Source organism: Carassius gibelio, chromosome B25, assembly GCF_023724105.1.
Source record: "Carassius gibelio isolate Cgi1373 ecotype wild population from Czech Republic chromosome B25, carGib1.2-hapl.c, whole genome shotgun sequence".
NCBI classification, from domain to species: domain Eukaryota; kingdom Metazoa; phylum Chordata; class Actinopteri; order Cypriniformes; family Cyprinidae; genus Carassius; species Carassius gibelio.
The window spans coordinates 24,451,594-24,475,147 of NC_068420.1; the positions used below are offsets into that span (position 1 = coordinate 24,451,594).

General features: G+C 38.1%; 1 long non-coding RNA gene across 1 annotated transcript in view; it reads right to left on the reverse strand.

Annotated features, from left to right (window-relative positions):
* Positions 1-23,554, reverse strand: part of LOC128013859 (uncharacterized) — a 94,526-nt gene that overhangs the window by 62,130 nt on the left and 8,842 nt on the right. The gene's annotated exons all lie outside the window — the stretch shown is intronic.

Sequence of the window (23,554 nt, forward strand, 5' to 3'; positions counted from 1 at the left end):
CAAAGTTGTTCAGAATGAGGAGATTTATCATATGATATGAAGATTTAGTGTTTTTGAGTGAATATATGAACATTTTCAAACAATTTGAGGCCATTTACCACATAAATCTTGTGTTTTGAGACCTTTTCTACTCTTATAGCGCCACCTATGGTCTGATCTCCATGAAACTTTGCATGCTTGTAAAGAGTCACCTGTTATATGATTTCACTGAGTTTCATAAAGTTTTGAGTTTTGCTTTAGGTTTTATAGGCTTTGGGGTATGTTTGGCCACACCCCTTTTTCTAAATTACGCCGTTGCAGCTAACCAAAGGACAAAATTCAACATGTTTTTAATAATTATTGATCTAGAGAGTCCACAGAATATTACTGCAGTGGTTTGGTTCCGATCGGGCAAAAAACCTAGGACTAGTTCGCAAAAGTAGGTTTTTAACATATTTGTGAATAACAATTGAACGATTTGATTGACAGCAATGGTTCTTGAGGCAAAGTTGTGCATTACGAGGAGATCTATCAAATGATATGCATATTGTGTTGATATGTGAAACACCACGTGATTACAGAGCCATAAAACTCGTTAGCGCCAACTAGTGGCCGATTTCTTTAAAAATTCTTACAGACCTTAAGGTTCATGAGTCGAACGTACCCAGCGAGTTTCGTTCCGATCAACATCCGTTAACCCTTTCAAATAGGTGCTTAAAATTGTTTGGCCAATGGCGGCCATGTTTTTTGAGATATGCAAATGTCCTCATAGGTACTTGTGCCCCTTCAGACCAAGACACTGCATACCAATTTTCAAGTCGATCGAGTCAACGGTTGCCTAGTTATAGCCATTTATGTGTTTTTTCTTTTTATAGCGCCCCCAAGTGGCAGAGGTGTGCAATTTTTTTTATTTGACCAAAGATTGAGCTCATAGATATATATACCGAGTTTGGTTAAGATATCTCATTTCATTCATGAGTTATAGCCTGTTGCGTAAAATTGGTCCTCGACTTTCGGACATTTTTGCGTCCCATTACGACAGTGAGTCGAAATTTCTACTTTTTTTTGATAATTATTGATATTCACTGGACAGAGAACATTTCTGCAGTGGTTTGGTTCAGATTGGGCGAAAAACCTAGGACTAGTTCGCAAAAGTAGGTTTTGGACATACGTCAAGTTTGCGAAAAAACGAGGCCTCCTAGACCCAAATTCAGAGTGACCGTTTTTAATTTCGCATGACCCACGGATTCCAGAAATGTTAAATTTTTGGCTCTATCACAAGCGGTTTAGGAGCTATTAGCAAAAACGCATTTTCAATCACTGTAGCGCCCCCTATTGGCCAATTGGGCTGAGACTTTGATAGGTTCTCCCCAAATTGAGCTCTATCATCTGACCAAGTTTCAAGTCTCTAGGCCTTACGGTTTGGGCTGCACGTTCAGTTCTAGGGCAGAAGAATAATAATAATAATAATAAAAATCCTAACAATTACAATAGGGTTTCAGCACTGCGTGCTTGAACCCCTAATAATAATAATAAAAATCCTAACAAATACAATAGGGTTTCAGCACTGCGTGCTTGAACCCCTAATAAAAATCTTAACAATTACAAAAGGGTTTCAGCACTGCGTGCTTGAACCCCTAAAAATTAGACTATTTCAGCACAATCATGATGGATTTTAGAAAACCTAGTCTGTACAGCCATTGATGCTAGTTGGCAATAAACATAACCATATGTGCCAACCGACACACACACAGACAGACAGACAGTCGTTTCTGTAATTTCTAGATAGATAATGTCAATAAAACAAATTTAATTGAAAATGGAATTGAATAGGCCTATTAACGTTGCCTCACAAAAATACTGGGTCTTATTCACTAAATATGCGTAGGCACAGATTTTTGCATGAAATGTGCGTACGGACGTTTTCACGAATAAATCATGATTCATCAAAAACTTTCGTACAAAAATTTTACAATGTTAGAGGTCCAAACAACAATCATCTAAACTCTCCTTATATAAACGGTGATTAATGTGTCTCATCTTGTGTTTAGTGGCATGGCACACTTGGTACTGCTTGAAGACATTGCGGCGCGTGCTCTAAGGAGAGAGCGCGTCTTTAGAGAGCGAACAGATATGTTCGCTGAGAGTGACGAATGGCTGTTCAGTCGCTTTAGGTTGCCCAGAGAAGTCCTCATTAGCCGCATTTCCACTGTCGGGCCAGTGCGAGCCAAGGCTTAAAGCGGGCCGGGCGGGGCTCATAGCCTCGGGCCAGTAGCACCGAGGCCAGAATAGCGCAGGGTTTCCACAGTGGAGCTTGAAGAACCGCTGCCCGTCACTAAAACACGCCCTTTACACGCCTCTCAAAACAATGTCATGCAACCTCAACATTTCACCATCAAAGAGAAGTAATCAAAAAAAAAAAGAGAAATAATCAGAAAACTAAGAAAAAAGTCACTGGAACATGCGCGATCACAAAAAGAACATGATAAAAGCGGCCGTTTGTTTGCATGCTTGTTATATATTCAAATTCAAAAGCATAGATGATTAAATTATCAGGACTCAAAATTAATCACACATAATACACTTATTTCTATTTTATTTATTTATTTTTAACGCTCATGAAAATAGCCTGCTTATTCAGTCGAGTCTGTTTCTGTTTATTTGTAATCAGTGGCCTATACATCACATTTGAATGAATGATAATATCTCTGTTTTTATAAAAGCTCCCAAACAAAAAAACATTATTCGGCTATATTCTTTTATTATAGGCAACGTGAGAAAAACTCTCGAGACGAGGCTTGTGAAAGATAAATTGTAACTTAATAAATACACGATTGTGATAGAGAATAAGGAGCTGATGTCTGATTTCTTCAAGCGGTCATATTTTACCATATTTACTATGGTAACGTTTAGCGTGCATATCTTTTTCATCGCTTATAAATATTTCAGCCTTGTATGGTGATTCCATAATCCACATTGGATCAAGTTATTTCAAACACTCGCTGCTGACTGAGAGAGAGTTTTGAGCTAGACTTATTTAAAAAAGTGTTTAATGCTGGTGTTATAGCAGTTATCTTTCTGAAATGATCCTCAGCGCAGACTCTCTATTTTTATAAAAGCTCCCAAACAAAAATCATTATTATGCAACGTGGAGCTAAACTCACGAAACGAGACGACAGATAAAATGTTACTTAATAAATACACAATTGTCATAGAGAATAAGAAGCTGACGTCTGATTTATCCAAGCGGTCATATTTACCCTGTTTACTATGGTAACGTTAATGTTTAGCGTGCATAGTCTTTTATATATATAAATATTTATAAATATTTCTGCCTTGTTTAGTGATTATAATCCACATCGGATCAAGTTATTTCAAACACTTGCTGCTAACTAAGAGTGAGTTTTGAGCTCAACTTATTTTAAAACGTCTTTAATGCTGCTGTTAAAGCTGTTATCTTTCTGAAATGATCCGCGCTGATGCTCTCCAGCCACGGAGAAACTCCGCCTTTGTTCATAACCCCTCCTCTAGCCCCAGCTGGCCCGCTTTGGCCCAAGGTTTTCGTCGGGCCAAAAAACCCTGGCCGTTGGCCCCCGAGGAAGCCCCGGCGAGGCACGCTCAAGCCCCGGAAGTGACAGTGGAAACACGACTGGCCCTGGCACGCACTAGTCTTAGCTCGGTAGTGGAAACACGGCTATTGATTTATGCAACTCACTGGAACCACACCTAAGCCACATCACTAACCACTCTCACCCTATACCACCTTATCTCCAAGCCTGTGTTATAACCCATGCTTCTTTTTTAGCTGTGCCCGTTATGCCAGTGGATACACTTTTAAATAACAAATTTTTCTTGGCTTCCACCTCCGACAGCAAAACCTCATGTTCATTATCGTTAAAGTTATTTTTTTGTCTTTTGTTTCAGTGCCATAATTGTCTTTCTCTGTACAAGTGCCTCGTTGTGGAAAGCCCTTATATGGAGCTGGTTTGGGCGTGAATTATGCTAATTACTGACCTCGTGCACGTGGGCGCTCATTTAGAAGACTCCAAATTCACTTACAGAAGAACGAGTTTAAGAACAAGCTCACGTGCGTACGCACGCACGTGTTGTGAATTAGGCGGAAAGTTCTCGTGAGAAGTTCAAATGTGCGTATAAATAAGAAAATTGTACAAAAAAATTAGTGAATGAGACCCATTCTCTTTGAACATGCTTGAGTTGGCCATGTGGTAACGTTAACGTTAGTCATGAACAACAGTCACAGCAACTTCAACTGGCCATCATCTGGCTGATGGTGTAATGAAGTCGAACACAGAGCAGGTTTACCAGGCTTTGTGGAGCGGACTCATTTTATGAATACATAAATAAAATTATATTGGTCTCATGTATAACATTAACATTAGGTTTAGTAGGTTTAATGATCTACAGCAAAGTATAGAAAGCTTTGGTGATAATATTAAATATTAATTTCTAGCGAGAAATTAATAAAAAGTGGAAAAGGTTGTTCAGAAACATACATTTAAAAAAGTGGAAAAGGTTGTTCAGAAACATACATTTAAACACAAACTGACCACCGACCGCAACTTTCAGAAGCCATCTTTATTTTTTGGCTTAACTCTCACAGAATGGAACCCACAGGATTGTGGGATATCGAAGGCAGCGAAGGATACATCTATGTTGCTTTCAAAAACCGGCCAGACGAAGGCATCTCAGGAGACAGGAAATTAAGCTGACATTGATTTCGGACGTGCCTTGATGCCTTCCTACCTTGGAATGCGAGCTCCGAAGGCAGCATTTTTCAGTTTTCGGATGCAGCCTGAGTTTCAGAGTTTCAGAGCTGCATGACAACGCTGCCACAAATCACGTGAGTCGCAGGCTCGCAACTGTGTGGGCGTATCTCTGCAAAGTGGGTATTGTAAACTCAGCTCTGAAAAAATAGTCTGCAATAAGAATGCAAATGTAATGTAATAAGTTTCGCCCATTCGAACCTCAGTTTTCAGAGTTTCACTTTTTTTCACCTATTCGCACACCAGTTTTCAGATCACTATTTACAAGGTTTCAAATCTGGAAAACAATGGGAGAACAGTGACAAATTCGAAACTCTGAAAAAATTATTGCACAACACTGTAAATTTCTGCACTGTAAACTGCATTTCTGAGGAAGGAAAACTAAAAAAAAAAAATGTTTGCAGAGATTTTTTTTTTTTAATCACTTTGCAAGCCAGCAAAACTCTGTTTTCAGGGTTTCAAAACTTTTTTTCACACATTTGCACACCAGTTTTCAGATCACCATTGACAAGGTTTCAAACCTGTAAAACCAACTAATACAGTGGGAGAACACTGACAAATTTGAAACTGAAAATCTCAAAAACAACAATGTTTGCAGAGATATTTTTCTTTTTTTTACATTTTGCAAGCTTGCAAATCTTATTTTTCGATCTTACAAATCTTTTTTTTGTAAGATTTTGAGTTTTCGAATACTCAGTTTCAACCTTTCAGAAGTTTTCAATCATGGCAGGTTGTTGGTCTCTGTGCATGACTGTATGTTCATGAGACACTATTAGTTCAGTTCACTATGAATTGTACAAAAGTTGTGAAAAAAGTTTAATCGAGATTAAAAAAAAAAAAAAACCTATCCAGATAAATTGTGCCATCCGGATGGAGTGAACTGGATTGTGGTTGGATGAGAAGTATAAACATATACAGTATTGTTCAAAATAATAGCAGTACAATGTGACTAACCAGAATAATCAAGGTTTTTAGTATATTTTTTATTGCTACGTGGCAAACAAGTTACCAGTAGGTTCAGTAAATTGTCAGAAAACAAACAAGACCCAGCATTCATGATATGCACGCTCTTAAGGCTGTGCAATTGGGCAATTAGTTGAAAAGGGTGTGTTCAAAAAAATAGCAGTGTCTACCTTTGACTGTACAAACTCAAAACTATTTTGTACAAACGTTTTTTTTTTTCTGGGATTTAGCAATCCTGTGAATCACTAAACTAATATTTAGTTGTATGACCACAGTTTTTTAAAACTGCTTGACATCTGTGTGGCATGGAGTCAACCAACTTGTGGCACCTCTCAGCTGTTATTCCACTCCATGATTCTTTAACAACATTCCACAATTCATTCACATTTCTTGGTTTTGCTTCAGAAACAGCATTTTTGATATCACCCCACAAGTTCTCAATTGGATTAAGGTCTGGAGATTGGGCTGGCCACTCCATAACATTAATTTTGTTGGTTTGGAACCAAGACTTTGCCCGTTTACTAGTGTGTTTTGGGTCATTGTCTTGTTGAAACAACCATTTCAAGGGCATGTCCTCTTCAGCATAGGGCAACATGACCTCTTCAAGTATTTTAACATATGCAAACTGATCCATGATCCCTGGTATGCGATAAATAGGCCCAACACCATAGTAGGAGAAACATGCCCATATCATGATGCTTGCACCTCCATGCTTCACTGTCTTCACTGTGTACTGTGGCTTGAATTCAGAGTTTGGGGGTCGTCTCACAAACTGCCTGTGGCCCTTGGACCCAAAAAGAACAATTTTACTCTCATCAGTCCACAAAATGTTCCTCCATTTCTCTTTAGGCCAGTTGATGTGTTCTTTGGCAAATTGTAACCTCTTCTGCACATGCCTTTTTTTTAACAGAGGGACTTTGCGGGGGATTCTTGAAAATAGATTAGCTTCACACAGACGTCTTCTAACTGTCACAGTACTTACAGGTAACTCCAGACTGTCTTTGATCATCCTGGAGGTGATCATTGGCTGAGCCTTTGCCATTCTGGTTATTCTTCTATCCATTTTGATGGTTGTCTTCCGTTTTCTTCCACGTCTCTCTGGTTTTGCTCTCCATTTTAAGGCATTGGAGATCATTTTAGCTGAACAGCCTATCATTTTTTGCACCTCTTTATAGGTTTTCCCCTCTCTAATCAACTTTTTAATCAAAGTACGCTGTTCTTCTGAACAATGTCTTGAACGACCCATTTTCCTCAGCTTTCAAATGCATGTTCAACAAGTGTTGGCTTCATCCTTAAATAGGGGCCACCTGATTCACACCTGTTTCTTCATAAAATTGATGACCTCAGTGATTGAATGCCACACTGCTATTTTTTTGAACACACCCCTTTCAACTAATTCAACTAATTGCCCAATTGCACAGCCTTAAGAGCGTGCATATCATGAATGCTGGGTCTCATTTGTTTTCTGAGAATCTACTGAACCTACTGGTAACTTGTTTGCCACGTAACAATAAAAAAATATACGAAAAACCTTGATTATTCTGGTTAGTCACATTGTACTGCTATTATTTTGAACAATACTGTACCATTCAGATACCCTATTGGTTTTTACGCGATCCATCGCACCTGCACGTGACACAAATCACATCACACTCCTGCAAGGACATAGCCAGTTTTGGGTTTGTTTATCAAAAAATATATTTCTTAAAAGTAGGGTTGGAAATGGAACCGGTATCCGATCGCCTCAGAGTCAGTTCCCTTAAATTTAATATGAAACCGGCGTCAGACCGGTCTCCTCCCCGTCTTTCAGCGCTCTTCAATCCGCAGACTGCGGCGGAGCAGCGTGAGCTCAAACAGACAGAGGACACAAGGTGTTCTTTGTCATAAATACAGTTACAAAAGGTCACGAAGAAGCAGTCGGTTTCTCATCTACTATAAAGTTTTCGCTCTGTTCACAGCTCATCACACCACAGCCGTTTCCTCCAGCGAAAATCTAGCCCTTAACACATATGAAAAAACACATACTTTAATCACACTTATTTAAATATACTTAATTTAATCATACATACTTTATACATACACTACTGTGCAAAAGTATTAGGCACGTTAGTATTTTCACTTAAAAGAATGGTGTTCGGCTATTTATATATTTTGCAGTAGTGTGTCAGTAGAAAATATCATTAAAAAATATTTTTTAAAGACTTTTGCATAGTACTGTATTTTACAAACAACAGTTTTGCTACTTTATAAAGAATGAGCATACAGTAATTCACAGAACTGATTAAAGACAGTGAAGGAGTGGATGCCGAGTTGCCATATCCTTCATACTGATATTATATTATATTATTACATGATTTCTTGTTTGACTATTAATCAACTTATAGCAAGAGTGAAATGTGTTACCTTATGTCTGCTGTATTTCTTTTCCTCAAGATTAATGTCCACATATTATGTGTGTGTATCCAATCGTAATGATAAGACACTTGCCAGTGCTAGAAAGCCTTGAATTTTAGATAAGTTCTCTGTGTATGTGTGTTAGTATCTGTCTGTACAGGGAGAAGCTCAGACAGTCCCAGGACAAACGATCAACTGCCAGTGTCCAGCGTATCAGATCTACGTCTTTGGAGAGTTTTATCTAGGTTTTGGAACCAATCAGAATTTTGTTGACTCATGTATTGACGCAATTAGTATCCTCTGTCAGGGTATAACTGTGGTTGATTTTGTATTGTACTGGGGGCGGCCTGCGAACTCCTTCGAGAGTGTTGAAGCTGACTTCTGCTGATGAAATTGCAAACTATTTTCTTCAAGTAAAATTATTATTATTAATTGAACTCATCTCTGAGTCCTGGTCTTCATTGCGACATATCTGGTCCTTGGGTTTTAACTGTATATTCCCCTACAGTTAATGGTGGAGGATCGGCGGGCAATAGTTCTTTGTTAACATCCCTGATCAATCATCAAACCAAGGTAGGAAAGATTTTAGATTTAATATTATTGGTTAGGAACTTTCTGTAAGTGGAGGGGGTCGAGAGAAGGAGGAACGATAGACTCACTCAGACGTGAGGGGGTAGACACCAGCTCCAGGGTGGAGTAGGTAAATTGGTGTCACAATATACCTGTAAATAAGTAACCTTGTGAGTATAAGGGGTACAAGTACACATCGGTAGGTCTTGATATAAGATATTTAGAGATGTGTACAGTTACAGAGGGAACAGGTGCACACCTATAGGTCTTAGAGAGAGACGTAAAAATTTGTTTCTAGGTGTGCACAGTCCAGGGGGGGACAAAAACGCATTCTTAACAGGCATGTGAACCCGTAAAGGGCAGTGCTGGGTCAAGCACCGAGGGACAAGGGACACATAGGGCCGTAAATAGGCAGTGCTGGGTCAAGCACAGAGAGCCAAAAAGCACGAGAGGCCATAAAGGGCAGTGCATTTACGGCCGGTTAAGCCAAAGTAGGGGTATGGGAAATCCCGAGAAGAATGTAAGACGCTAGACGGGGGTTCTAGTCGTATCTCGCTCTTCCAACTCTCGATCACCCACCATTACAGACGGGGGCGCCCCGAGCTTAGAAATAGGCCAGGTCAGTGGTTAGGGAAAAGAGTATCCAAAATTAGTGTTTAAAAATAAATAGTGATAATTCATATGTGCACCTATAAAAATATAGGGATATATGCAAAGGGAAAGTATTGATTGATCTGGGATGCCTCAGGAACAACCCCAAAAGAGCTAAAATGTAGTTTTCATGACCCTGATTGGATTGGACCAGTATATGGAAATTCTGGAATATACTTTGCAATTTCATCACGCAGAAGTCAAGTGCTGTTGGTAAGATCGCCGCCTCAATATGTTTTTGGTTTATGATAGAAATATGACTGACAAATTAGGTAACCTGGTCAGCCCTGATAGAAATAATGAAACAGAAGAGAGCAAATGCTGTAAACAGTTTGGCTCTGAAGCTCTGACTTTAAAAATATATATATATTCTCTGAATTCATTTAAAGAATGATCAGTCTGAGCTTTAATTCTGATTGTAATGTTAAAACAAAAACTTGATTGGCTTTAAACTTAGAAAGAACCTGAGAAATAAACATTTATAAATGTATGTGCCGATTTGTTAAAAATAATCCCAGAAGTAACTGAGTGATGATTTAATCTGATTCTCTGTGCATAGAAGGTTTAAATGACAAAGAATGATATCATAAGACCTGTTCCAGTTCCTATATAATTGTTGAAAGTCCTGACAAGGAATACTGAACAGAATTCTGGGTTAGTGAAAAAAAAAAAACTGTAGGCACAGAAATTGGCAGTGGCATTTTGGAAAAACTTAGAAGCTTATGTTTTGTTAAAAAAGATAAAATTACTTTGACTACAATGAAGCCGTTGTTTTATCTCATGCTGGCCCCCACCATGACTCTGGCTTAAGCTTTGAAAGTACCAGAGACATGTTCTGAGTAAAAAAAAAAAAAAAAAATGTAATTCCTATATTTACTAATGTTTGGCCAAAAGAGTAATTTTATTGTTGGATTGCAAAATTGTAGTCACGCAGCATCATAAAAAAAAAGAAAAAAGAAGAGAAAAGAAAATTATTTTTTGTTTATGAGATGATAAAGTTATAAACAAGTAACATAAACGGGGGTTTCAAAGTAACTTTGAAGACAGCATGCTAGCAAGACCCAAAGTAATATACCTGGGTCAGATAACCTCTGACAGATTTAAAACCAATGTTGAAATTCAGAAGCCATGGCCAGAATTAAGTGAATGAATAAATACAAGTTGATGTAAAAGTAATGACAATGACTGCAAAGAACTTTGAGAAACATTTGAGTTGCGAAAATAAAGTAAAAATACAAATATAAAGATGTTTATTTTTAAAATGCATATAATTTCTGACAAGTTTTAAACTGGGCTAGAGTAAAATGATAGTACGATGAAATTATGTTAAAAATGAATGAAAATGCATTGTTACGAGTCCTAAATCCCTCAGAGTTCTCTCTCTCTCATTCAAAGTAAGCTAAAATGCCATTATCTGAGCCTGTGTTTAAGTGATAAGATATTTATAGTACAGCACAGTGTTTCAGTCAAATCATAGGCAGAGATGCTAAAGGACATGCTAAAAAGAGTTCAGATTTAATGCATTAAGAGGGCAATTGGTAGTTAAATGTTCAACTGCCCAATGCATGTAAGAAATAAGAGATTATAAAAATAATGAATAACAATTTAGGAGCAATTGTTGAAGAGACATGAGGTCTTTAAAATCATAATACAGACCCTGAGCTATAGATGTAATAATTTTGAATAGTTAAACAGTTGTATTGCTATTTGTCCTATGACCAGTAACTTATCTGTCTTATTTTTAGTCTCCACCATCATACAGGGCCTGATGGCTGCAGCTACAGAAGCAACAGAAAATTACAATGAATGGACGGGTGTGAAAAATAAATTCACTGAGTAATCTCAGCATGATAGTTTGGAGGTATCCAATTGAGTTTAGCGATTAAATATTAGTTTGATTAACCTTTTTCAATGTTTTAACACTAGTAGGTGCATGGTTCTTGAGTGCACCTTTCCTAAGCTGCAGGAAATACTGGATTCTGGAAGAAGACTGTCGAGGATGTTGCAACGGGAAAGAGTGGTTACCAGTGTGCATGAGGTGATTTCTCAATGACAGGTAAGATCCTCTTCTGGCCAATAGGGGACAACCTAAGGCAGGGGGTCACCGCCACTGGGCACCTGCCCTGAAGGGAGGTGTTATATGTGAGATGGTAGTGGAGTTGAGCGGATGCTTGATAGGCCTAGAGCATCATTAAGAGGGGAACTGTATGAAGTACAGCAATCTGCCTCAAAATGTGAGCTCCTCCAGACCTGATCACCAGCAACCGCATTCCTTGACTGATTGTTGTGACAAGCGTCCACAACTTGATGCAACTATGCCAGTGGATCACACCCTGAGGACAAGGAGCTTATTTATAAAAAGTTAATGGCAATGGGCTTTTAAGAACCATCTGAGACCATGTGATGACAGCCATTATTTTGAGACAAAAATTTCTTATGAGGCTAAAATGATATTGAACTAATATGTCTATATCATAGTCTTTACTCATGCAGGTCATTAGGCATGACACAAGATGATAACAAGATATGGTGGTGGCTAAAAATGAAGACTGCTTCTGCTTAATCAAGAGATGGTTTAGATAACAAAGGTTAAGGGAATTAAGCATGTAAGGTAAAAATAATTTTAAAGAAATGTTCCTAGCATTATGTATTTTAAACAGTTTAAACTGAGATTTTAGATCTAGAAACTTTGACATTTTTAACTTATTTGAATAATTTAGGGTTATATGTTGTAATGAATTTTATATTATAGTCTAAGTTAAAGTTTGGCAAAAATTGTCAAAATAAATAAATAAATAATATTTTGCACAGTAAGAGAGAGAGAGAGAGAGTGCTTGAGTGGAGGCAGGGATAGTGCTCTTCTTCTATTATTGGCCTGCTAAGAAAGAGTAACCAAAACAGAGCAATAATTTTAAGACCAAAACAACCCAGCTGATTTTTCTCAAAATAAAAATCATTAATGAACAGGCAAACTTTGAGATTAGATAAGAGATTAGGTACAAACTTGGTAAAATGCACAGACAATGTTTGAGTTTAAATCCTTCCGATTTAATACCAAAAGGAAAACCTTAAATATGAGCTGTTAAAATATAAATGTGTTAAGTATGTGCATGCATGAGGATGGCTATATATATATTATTGGGGGACAATTCTGTTCCTGTTTTGTTTCAACTGAGTCACTAACCTCTGGAATGAGTGTTTTATCATTACAGAAGTGTTAAGTGAAATTACTTTACAGAAGTCGATAATTCTGAGTGAAACTAATGAAAAGACAATGCCGAACATGGGACGAGCTTTAAGTGGATTGGTTATCCAGCTCTGTCTGCTACTGGTAATAATGACTTGTTTTGTCTTTTATAATACTGATTTAAATCACTCTCTGGATTAATATGTTAAAGAGTGTTTATATGATTGGATTTGTGAAATTTAAGTTTGCCGTCCAAAATGGGTTTAAAATCCATGCCTAAATTTAAATGAGGGTCTAAATTTTAACAAGTTAACACTTTGTTGTTTGAATGGTGAAGGTAAATATTTTAGACTTGACGGCAGAAAAACAGTGACAGATTGGCTACGTCACTAACCAAATTATCCAGAGAGCACCCTCACATAAAGAAGCCTGGTGGGAAAACAAAGGAGTGAATCCTGCTTGTGTAATATAGTGCAAAAGCTTTATGTAGTGGTTTATGTAGAACAGAGATAAGTTGAACAAAAATGTGTGGATAGCCCCTTAATGGAGCAAATCCATAACAAGAGGTTTGAATTAATTGAAATAGCACAGCAAAAAAAATTATAATAATAGATTTTGTTTAAACAACACAATTGTAATAGGCTCTATGGAGCTGCTTATGAACACTTGTCAAGTCAAATTAATATTGTGAACACTGACAGGTCTTTTTGATAATGTATACTGTTTCAATACAGATTTACAGAAACTGAGGATGTCTCTTTAATAAATATTTGGCCGTTTAGCACTTAGTAATAGTATTGTTCATTTAGTAATAATATTGGGAAATCTGTCTGCTCTTTTTCAGTTTATAATAATTTTGAGTAAATTAATATCACTGCCAAATGACAAACATGAACGAGGGTTTTTAAGACATTGATCAAGTAGCTGACCTGTAAGCATTTATCACTGACAAAACAGTGAGAACTAAATTGACTTTATACTAAGTATTGAGGATTTGCTTCTGAATGTGTCGCTAATATAGTCTGAGTAAAGTAATATGGTATGATAATTGACAAGATTTGCATTAAAAAAAAAAAAAAAAGGTAATAATAAGGCAATGAGTATGGTTAACAGTAATGTCATGGTATAAAATGAATACATGCATGACAATAAGTGGATTGGTTAGTTGTATTTTAAAAGTTAGACACTTCGATACTTAAAATGTAATTTTAACCAAATGTGTTAACAATGACAAGTTTATGGTTCATGTATGTGTAAACAGCATGTGAACTATGATGACTGCAACTGGATTCGTGGTGAAAGTAAAACTTAATAAAAGGGTTATTAAGTAATAAACTAGGAACTGCTCTAGGTTTGAGGAAATTATGATTATTTTTATTTTTATTTTTAAAGATGGCTCAATATTGATCTTACTTATTTTTGGTTTGTTTATTTTTGTGTTTTTAACACCAAGTTTGGAGTGAAAGGGTATAATGGATATTCAATCCCTCTAATTGCACCATTGATCGGGAAAATGATAGATTTTCATAAAATAAGGGTCTCTTTACTGGGATTTAGTTTATAAGCAATGTCTGTATTTGTTATCTGTGAGGTGACTGAGGGTCTGACATATGTCAGGAATGCAATAACAGTGGATATTCATTTAGCCCGGCTTCCAGAGAATAATATATATATTATTTTAAATATTATAAGTTTATTGTAATGAGTTTATTTTAAGATATGACCAAATTAACTAAAATTCATCATAGTTGTATAAGACATGTTAAAAGAAAACAAATAAGGCAAATATCCTTCTTAATGGTTAAAAAAAAATGAATTGGTTATAGTGTATGCGTTTTTCTTGAATGATTTGTTAAATCTGGTTAATGAATATGCAAATTTAGTCTTAAGGCTGTTGGATAAATGTTTTGTTTTAGAGGGTAAGTGTGAAGTAGCTGTAGTAGGAAGAGAGGTATTTACAAAGATATGTTGATGAAAGTGAGGACACTTTTCCAGGTAGAGGGACACACCGAATGATTCACTGGAAAAGACATTATGTGAAGAAAGACTAGTGCAAGTGCCAATATTGTGGGATTAAGTAAGTAGATGAATGTATATGGGAAATAAGAATGTATATGGGAAGTATTTTATACAAAATAATGTGTTTATTACTAGATATGTCAGACAGTACCAGAGATTTTAAGTATGCACATGTTTAAGTTGACAAAAAGCCTGCATTATTAGCATGCATCACAACTACACCTGACCTCATTTATTAGACCAGATGTGGGGTATTAGACCCCACATTGATCTAAAACGGGGGACTGAAGGAGTGGATGCCGAGTTGCCATATCCTTCATACTGATATTATATTATATTATTACATGATTTCTTGTTTGACTATTAATCAACTTATAGCAAGAGTGAAATGTGTTACCTTATGTCTGCTGTATTTCTTTTCCTCAAGATTAATGTCCACATATTATGTGTGTGTATCCAATCGTAATGATAAGACACTTGCCAGTGCTAGAAAGCCTTGAATTTTAGATAAGTTCTCTGTGTATGTGTGTTAGTATCTGTCTGTACAGGGAGAAGCTCAGACAGTCCCAGGACAAACGATCAACTGCCAGTGTCCAGCGTATCAGATCTACGTCTTTGGAGAGTTTTATCTAGGTTTTGGAACCAATCAGAATTTTGTTGACTCATGTATTGACGCAATTAGTATCCTCTGTCAGGGTATAACTGTGGTTGATTTTGTATTGTACTGGGGGCGGCCTGCGAACTCCTTCGAGAGTGTTGAAGCTGACTTCTGCTGATGAAATTGCAAACTATTTTCTTCAAGTAAAATTATTATTATTAATTGAACTCATCTCTGAGTCCTGGTCTTCATTGTGACATATCTGGTCCTTGGGTTTTAACTGTATATTCCCCTACAACAGTGACAGACAGCACTCATCTTAACTAAATATCAGAGTGAGTGACAGAGATACAGCAGAAGCATTATGTGTGGTTTTGTATTAAATAATGACCCAGATTGTGAAATACATTTATTAGCCTTAGATTAAGGGAAGCACAACTTGGGAAATGAGAGCATCCAAGGTGAAAACTATGGATTTATTTTAAATATTTGTGATGTTCTTTAAAGTTATCCATAGTTTTTTTGAGGTTCTTTTTTTTTTTAAAGTATCGGTTCAGGCATCGTTTAGGCGACGGTACTGTTTTAAAAGTATCGAAAAGCAGAGATGTATAGTAACGAAGTAGAACTACTTCAGTACTGTACTTAAGTACTAAAAGGCGGTATCTGTACTTTACTAAAGTTTTATTTTCTCCTACTTCCACTTTTACTTCAGTACATATTTTCGCTGGGTTTAATACTTTTACTCCGATATTTTTTTTTATGTGCTGCATTTTTACTCGTTACAATGAAGCTGGCGCATCATTGAGCGAATCAAGCGAGACTGCGCGTGCTGAATGAACTGCTGTGAAGAGAGAGATGAACACCGAGCCAGATAATGACTCGTTCACGAGTCAAGAACCGGTTGCATCGGTTTTCGGTATCACCAGTAGTTCTTTCTGAAAGTTTGATTCAATAAACCAGTTGAAGAAAACAGTTCACCGATTATTTTGCGCTCGACGTAATGGCGTTATTGGCGTTGACTGCAAGCCTCCAAGCCTTTGGTTTACCTGGGCTCATAACATTAGCACAGAATTTGGTTCACGAATCGGACGCGTCTGACAGAAACGGTTCTTGACTCGTGAATGAGTCAGTCTGTTGTTCGTTATCTGGCTCGGCTCGGTGTTCATCTTGAGTTCTCTCTTCACATCAGTTCAGTCAGTGTACTGTTTGAGTACATTATGAATTACTCCGGGATATTGGTTTGTTTTAACTCGGAGGGAGTGTCAGCCACATTAAAAAAGTTAACAGCTTAAGTCATTTGTGGATTAATGCATATTGGAGACGCGAACCGTTTAAAACGATTCAGTTCAATTTGGTGAACTGTTTAAAAAAGATCGGGTTACATCGAATGAATCGTTCGCGAACCGGATATCACAAACTGCTTTGTTTTCAACTGTCTTACAACAGAAACGGAAGAGAAGACAATGCTGAATAAAGTCGTAGTTTTTGCTATTTTTGGACCAAAATGTATTTTCGATGCTTCAAAAAATTCTAACTGACCCTCTGATGTCACATGGGCTACTTTGATGATGTTTTTCTCACCTTTCTGGACATGGACAGTATACGGTACACACAGCTTCAATGGAGGGACTGAGAGCTCTCAGACTAAATCTAAAATATCTTAAACTGTGTTCCAAAAATAAACTGAGGTCTTAAGGGTTTGAAACAACATGAGGGTAAGTTATTAATGACATAATTGGGCGAACTAACTCTGTAACCGTTTTTTTGTCTACAAAAAGTTAGTCAAAGGAATTGTTATTGTCCTTTAGGTTAATTATTTGAAATAGTAAAAACAATATGTTATAACTTTTGACTACTTTCTTTAATAACTATATAACACAATACTTGTACTTTTACTTTCAGTACTTGAGTAGTAAATTTTAAAATAGACTACTTGCAATACTTAAGTACAACATTTTTTTAATACTTTAGTACTTCTACTTAAGTGTGGTGCTTAAAGAGCACTTCAACTTCTACTCAAGTCACTTTTTTGATAGAGCACTTGTACTTTTACTCAAATATGGGTCTCTAGTACTTTATACATCTCTGTCGAAAAGGCACTGCACCCTACTTAAAAGTTATTATTTCTCACTGGCTCATTTAACAAATGGGTGCTTTCTCTTCGTTCTCCACAAATTAAGCTGCTGTAGGTAGTTCGGTAGCGAGATGTTTTAATAAATTATCGTTTGCGATTGATGAAGTGATTGACAATGTTGTGATAAGTAGGCTATACCAACTTTGTAACTCGTTACGCCCCGAACACTTGACATAGCAGACGTATGTAGCGAATACAGGAAGCTATCAATCAAGAAGGTATCAGGATTAGGAGTTATTTTTCATTTTTAGTTTTTGATTAATCACTATTATGTTTATTATAAATAGAAAAACCATACAAGTGTAATTGTTACAAAGCCTGCACCAATGTTCTTGTCTATTGCCCTCGCAGATTCCTGCAGCTAAGCTTGGATGTACATTTACATTCCATTAAAGGTTATTGATGACATGCCTCTGAAGTTTGACTTTTTGCACCATAACAATACTTACTGGCAACTAGTCATCATATCTCTAGCTCTTTAATGTATTTGCATTGTACTAAAGTGTGTTTATTTTCAATGGTCATGTATGCGGCTGAAACAGGTAGCCTAGTGCATCCAAAATTTTTCAACATGAACATTTTAATATAACATTATAGTCATTATGGCCTTTAGAAAAATATTTATTTGAGGAGGTGGGGTAGTGCACAATAGGCCCCTGTGGCACGGCCCAAGTTTCTGTTCTTAATGGAATTGTTCCCTTACATTACTTTTACTATTATACTTTAAGTAGTTTTTTAAACCAGTACTTTTACACTTTTACTTAAGTAAAAAGCTTGAGTTGATACTTCAACTTCTACAAAAGTATTTTTAAACTCTAATATCTATACTTCTACTTGAGTAATGAATGCCAATACTTTTGACACCACTGAAAGCATGGCAGGGGTCAGCATAAGAGGGGAGTCAGGGTCTAAGGAGATTGGAACTAAGGGCCTTGCATTAATTATTGCAGAACTTTCTGGCATGAGTACCTCATGTGAGAGACGATGAGAACCATGCTGCATCAACATCGAATCCAGGATCCTCCTTACTGCTTCTATCAAACACTCCCAAGCTCCCCCCATGTGCGAAGCATGAGGTGGATTGAATTCCCATGAGCAAGAGCAGCTTGTGAGGTATTTTTGCATTTCTGGGTCCTTCCCCACTTTGGAGAACCCCAGTTCTTTGCTTGCAGCTACAAAGTTAGTTCCACAGTCTGATCAGAATTGTTTAACGGGCCCTCTAATGGCAAAAAATCTCTGAATTGTGTTTATACAGCAGGAAGTGTCGAGAGATTCAATTAGCTCTATGTGAACAGCTCGTGTTGACATACAAGTGAAGAGAATTCCCCAACGTTTGCTCTCTGCATAACCTCCTCTTGTGCGTCGAGCTGAGACTGAAAAAGGACCAAACACATCCAGACCATCATAAGTGAAAGGTGGGATGTACTGAGACGCTCCTCAGATCAGCCATTTTTTGATTTTCTGTACAGGTCCTTCTAAAAAACTTAGCATATTGTTATAAAAGTTCATTATTTTCCATAATGTAATGATAAAAATTAAACTTTCATATATTTTAGATTCATTGCACACCAACTTAAATATTTCGGGTCTTTTATTGTTTTAATACTGATGATTTTGGCATACAGCTCATGAAAACCCAAAATTCCTATATCAAAAAAATGAGCATATTTCATCCGACCAATAAAAGAAAAGTGTTTTTAATACAAAAAGTCAACCCTCAAATAATTATGTTCAGTTATGCACTCAATACTTAGTCGGGAATCCTTTTGCAGAAATTACTGCTTCAATGTGGCGTGGCATGTAGGCAATCAGCCTGTGGCACTGCTGAGGTGTTACGGAGGCCCAGGATGCTTCAATAGTGGCCTTAAGCTCATCCAGAGTGTTGGGTCTTGCGTCTCTCAACTTTCTCTTCACAATATCCCACAGATTCTCTATGGGGTTCAGGTCAGGAGAGTTGGCAGGCCAATTGAGCACAGTAATACCATGGTCAGTAAACCCTTTACCAGTGGTTTTGGCACTGTGAGCAGGTGCCAGGTCATGCTGAAAAACGAAATCTTCATCTCCATAAAGCTTTTCAGCAGATGGAAGCATGAAGTGCTTCAAAATCTCCTGATAACTAGCTGCATTGACCCTGCCCTTGATAAAACACAGTGGACCAACACCAGCAGCTGACATGGCATCCCAGACCATCACTGACTGTGGGTACTTGACACTGGACTTCTCCCTTCTCCCCAGTCTCCCTCCAGACTCTGGCACCTTGATTTCCGAATGACATGCAAAATTTGCTTTCATCCGAAAAAAGTACTTTGGACCACTGAGCAACAGTCCAGTGCTGCTTCTCTGTAGCCCATTTCCTTCACACACCTGTGCACGGTGGCTCTGGATGATTCTACTCCAGACTCAGTCCACTGCTTCCGCAGGTCCCCCAAGGTCTGGAATCGGTCCTTCTCCACAATCTTCCTCAGGGTCCGGTCACCTCTTCTCGTTGTGCAGCGTTTTTTGCCACACTTTTTCCTTCCCACAGACTTCCCACTGAGGTGCCTTGATACAGCACTCTGGGAACAGCCTATTCATTCAGAAATTTCTTTCTGTGTCTTATCCTCTCGCTTGAGGGTGTCAATGATGGCCTTCTGGACAGCAGTCAGGTGGGCAGTCTTACCCATGATTATGAGTAATGAACCAGGCTGGGAGTTTTTAAAAGCCTCAGGAATCTTTTGCAGGTGTTTAGAGTTAATTAGTTGATTCAGATTATTAGGTTAATAGCTCGTTTAGAGAAACTTTTCATGATATGCAAATTTTTTTAGATAGGAATTTTGGGTTTTCATGAGCTGTATGCCAAAATCATCAGTATTAAAACAATAAAAGACCTGAAAATTTTAGTTGGTGTGCAATGAATCTAAAATATATGAAAGTTTAATTTTTATCATTAAATTATGGAAAATAATGAACTTTTTTATCAAAATATGCTAATTTTTTGAGAAGGACCTGTATTTCCACGCAGCTTCCTACACACTTATGTATGACACTGCTTATGGATCTTTTTCCATTGATTAGCCAGAATCCCCCAGTGTGTAGGGCCCCTTCTGTGAACAGACAGCCCTGATGCTTCAATTGTTCATGGAAGTAATGAATTAGTAAGGTGTAAATATGATGTTGTACAGGTAAAACAATGGGATTCCTCTCATCACTAGTCACGGGTACGTGTGTTAGACGGCCGCCAACTCTGATTAGTCCATCTTCGCTCAGAACACATTTCAACTTCATTAATGGACTGCTCTGAGAGATTTCTACATGTCTCTTGAATGCACTATACTCCTCCGTAAAAACAGACTTTTAGACTGAGAGAAGATTGACCTTTTTGGCTTGGACCAACTCATTCAGGTGGTCGGATTGATTACATCTATGCCAGCCTATATGTTTACATGTCTGCCCTTTAGTCACAGAATGAAAGGAGCGTGCAATATGGATCAAGCATGTCACTGCTCTCAACAGAGATTTCCATGTAGAAAAATGTTCAAACCATTTGGGGTTGAGTGGTTTCTCAGTTACACTTGTGGCAGCATTGCGTGTGGTAAAGGAAGAACCTCAGAATCTGTCTCTGGATTCACCAGCTCAAAGGTCTCTTGCAAAGTGAAAGTACTTGCTGGCTCAAACGCAGTACAGACGCCAACAACAAACAGGAAGTCCCATGTTAGCCATGATTTTGCAAGAAGAGAGGCTGGAACAGACCTTGAGGCACAGTCAGCTGGATTGTGCTCAGTAGGCACGTAATGCCATTGCTCAGCATTTGATGACTGCCTTATTCTCTGGACACGATTGTGAACATAAACATAGAACCTCCTACTTTCATTGTGTATGTAACCCAGTACAACCTTGCTGTCGCAGAAAAACTTTACAGAGTCTGGTTGCCTAGGGATTGTAGGTTAAAATGGTGGAGTTAGTTTAGCTTTACCCAGAATGAAACCGACATTTGTAACAGATCTAGTAAGCTGTTACTTTTACTTTCTCTTGCTTTGATCAGGCACCCTCAGTTAATATATACTGTGCACTGCCAATAGTGCAAGTATCCACAGATATCGTGGATTTTATCAAGGATTTGGTAGATCTCGCTGATGCTTCCCGAACAGAGAAGAGGCGTTTAGAAGGATTGCTGCTAAACTGGCTGACTGTCTGTACAGATGTGTTGGGCCAAACATCTATCATTAAGCACCAGATCATAACTAGCGACTCTATCCCAGTACGTAAAAAAGCCTATCCTGTTCCCATCAATAAGCAAAATTTCATTGATGAAGAAGTCAAAGCCATGCTGAGTAAAGGTATAATACGTCCATCTACTTCCCCATGGGCTGCTCCAGTAGCGACAAGAAGGATGAAGGAATGCGTTTCTGTGTGGATTATCGTGCATTGAATGCTAAAACTCCACTGGATGGCTTTCCAATGCCTCAGATACAGGATATCTTGGAGTCTGTCTACGGAGCTATGGTATTCAGCACTCTGGACCTCAAAAGTGGTTACTGGCAAGTGGCAATGGATGAGAGTAGTATCCAGAAAACTGCCTTTGTCAGTTTGTTCGTCTTCCGTTTGGGTTAAAAAATGCGTTCCAAAGGCTGATGAATAAAGTTCTGCAAGATCTTATAGGCAAGTGCTGTTTTGTGTACATAGATGACATTGTCGTATACTCCAGAGACATTCAGCAGCACTTCCAAGATCTGAAGAAGGTCTTTGCTGCATTGGAATCAACTGGCTTGACACTTAATCTGAAAAAGTGTAAACTGGTTAAAAAATCACTGACTTTTCTAGGACACGTCATTTCGGAAGAAGGGATCAAGACCGAAGATTCCAAAGTGAATGCTGCTACCCCCAAAAATGTTAAAGAAGTTGAGCGATTCTTAGGTCTTGCTGGGTGGTATCATCGCTTTATTCCGTATTTTTCAGAACGTGCTGCACCACTCCATACACTTAAGAAGAAGGATGTAATGAAATGGCGACAGTACCTGGAAGGGAGACCTTTTGTGGTAATTACAGATCATGCCGCTCTCACTCAGACTCCAGGGGTTTGACTTTACTGTGAGTTATCGGAGAGGGAGATGTAATATAGTGCCTGACTCACTGTCCCGTGCAATTCCTGAAGAAGAGCTACTCAGTTGTGTTGCAGTATGCCAAGCAAAAGATGTGAATGGAGGTTTACCAATTAACTGGGAAGAACTTGGTCGAAGCCAGAAAAGTGACCAATCATTGCAGCTTTTGTGGGATGAAGCAAAGCTCAACCCTATCGACCCCCAAAGGATCCACTATGTTGCTCAAAACAACTTTCTGTTTAGATCTATTCCTGATGGTCAAAAGGGACATATTTTGCAGGTAGTCATCCCAAAAGATCTACGGCAGCAATTTCTCCAGTTTGCCCACGATAATCCTTTGAGTGGGAATCTTGGGCGCATGAAAACATTACGTTGATTGCTCAACGTGGTGTATTGGCCAGAAATTCAACATGATGTATAGGATTACTGTAAACGGTGCCAAGTTTGTCAGCAATAAAAACCTTGCATATCCAAACTTTCTGGAAGCCTTCAATCTACTCCTGTGAAAGAACCTGGATACATGGTTGGCGTTGATCTTATGGGTCTTTGATAAGATCAACGCCATAATATTGATTTGATAACTAATATCCTTATCAAGGAGATCTTTACTCGATGGGGAGTACCTACTTATTTGGTGTCAGACCGGGGACTGCAGTTTACATCTCAACTTCTGAATGCTACCTGCAGACAGTGGGGTGCAATTCAAAAACTCACCACAGCATACCACCCGCAGACTAACTTGACAGAAAGGGTGAACAGAACGCTTAAGGTCAATCATATGTTAAGGACAATCATCGGAATTGGGACCAGTGGATCCATGAGTTCAGGTTCGCAAACAATTCATCTTGGCAGGAGAGTACCAAATATACTCCAGCGGAGATTGCTCTAGAATGCAAGTTGAAAGGACCGCTGGAATTATTCCAATTTCTTTCACCTGACCTTGACCAGTGTGCATATAAATGCTGTTTTATAACAAAGTTCGGTAGGAACAGTCGCAGTTCATTAACCTGATTAACACAAGTGGAGACCAATCAGTAATCAACTCATGACAAGGTATAAATAACAGCAGAACCTACCTCTGTTCATTGACAGTTTTCAGCATCCCGGTTCGCGCTGTCTGTCATCTTATCACAGACGCAATTTTCCTTCCAGCAAGGAGATCCATACGGTGATTTTTCAGATCTGCTACTTTTGCTG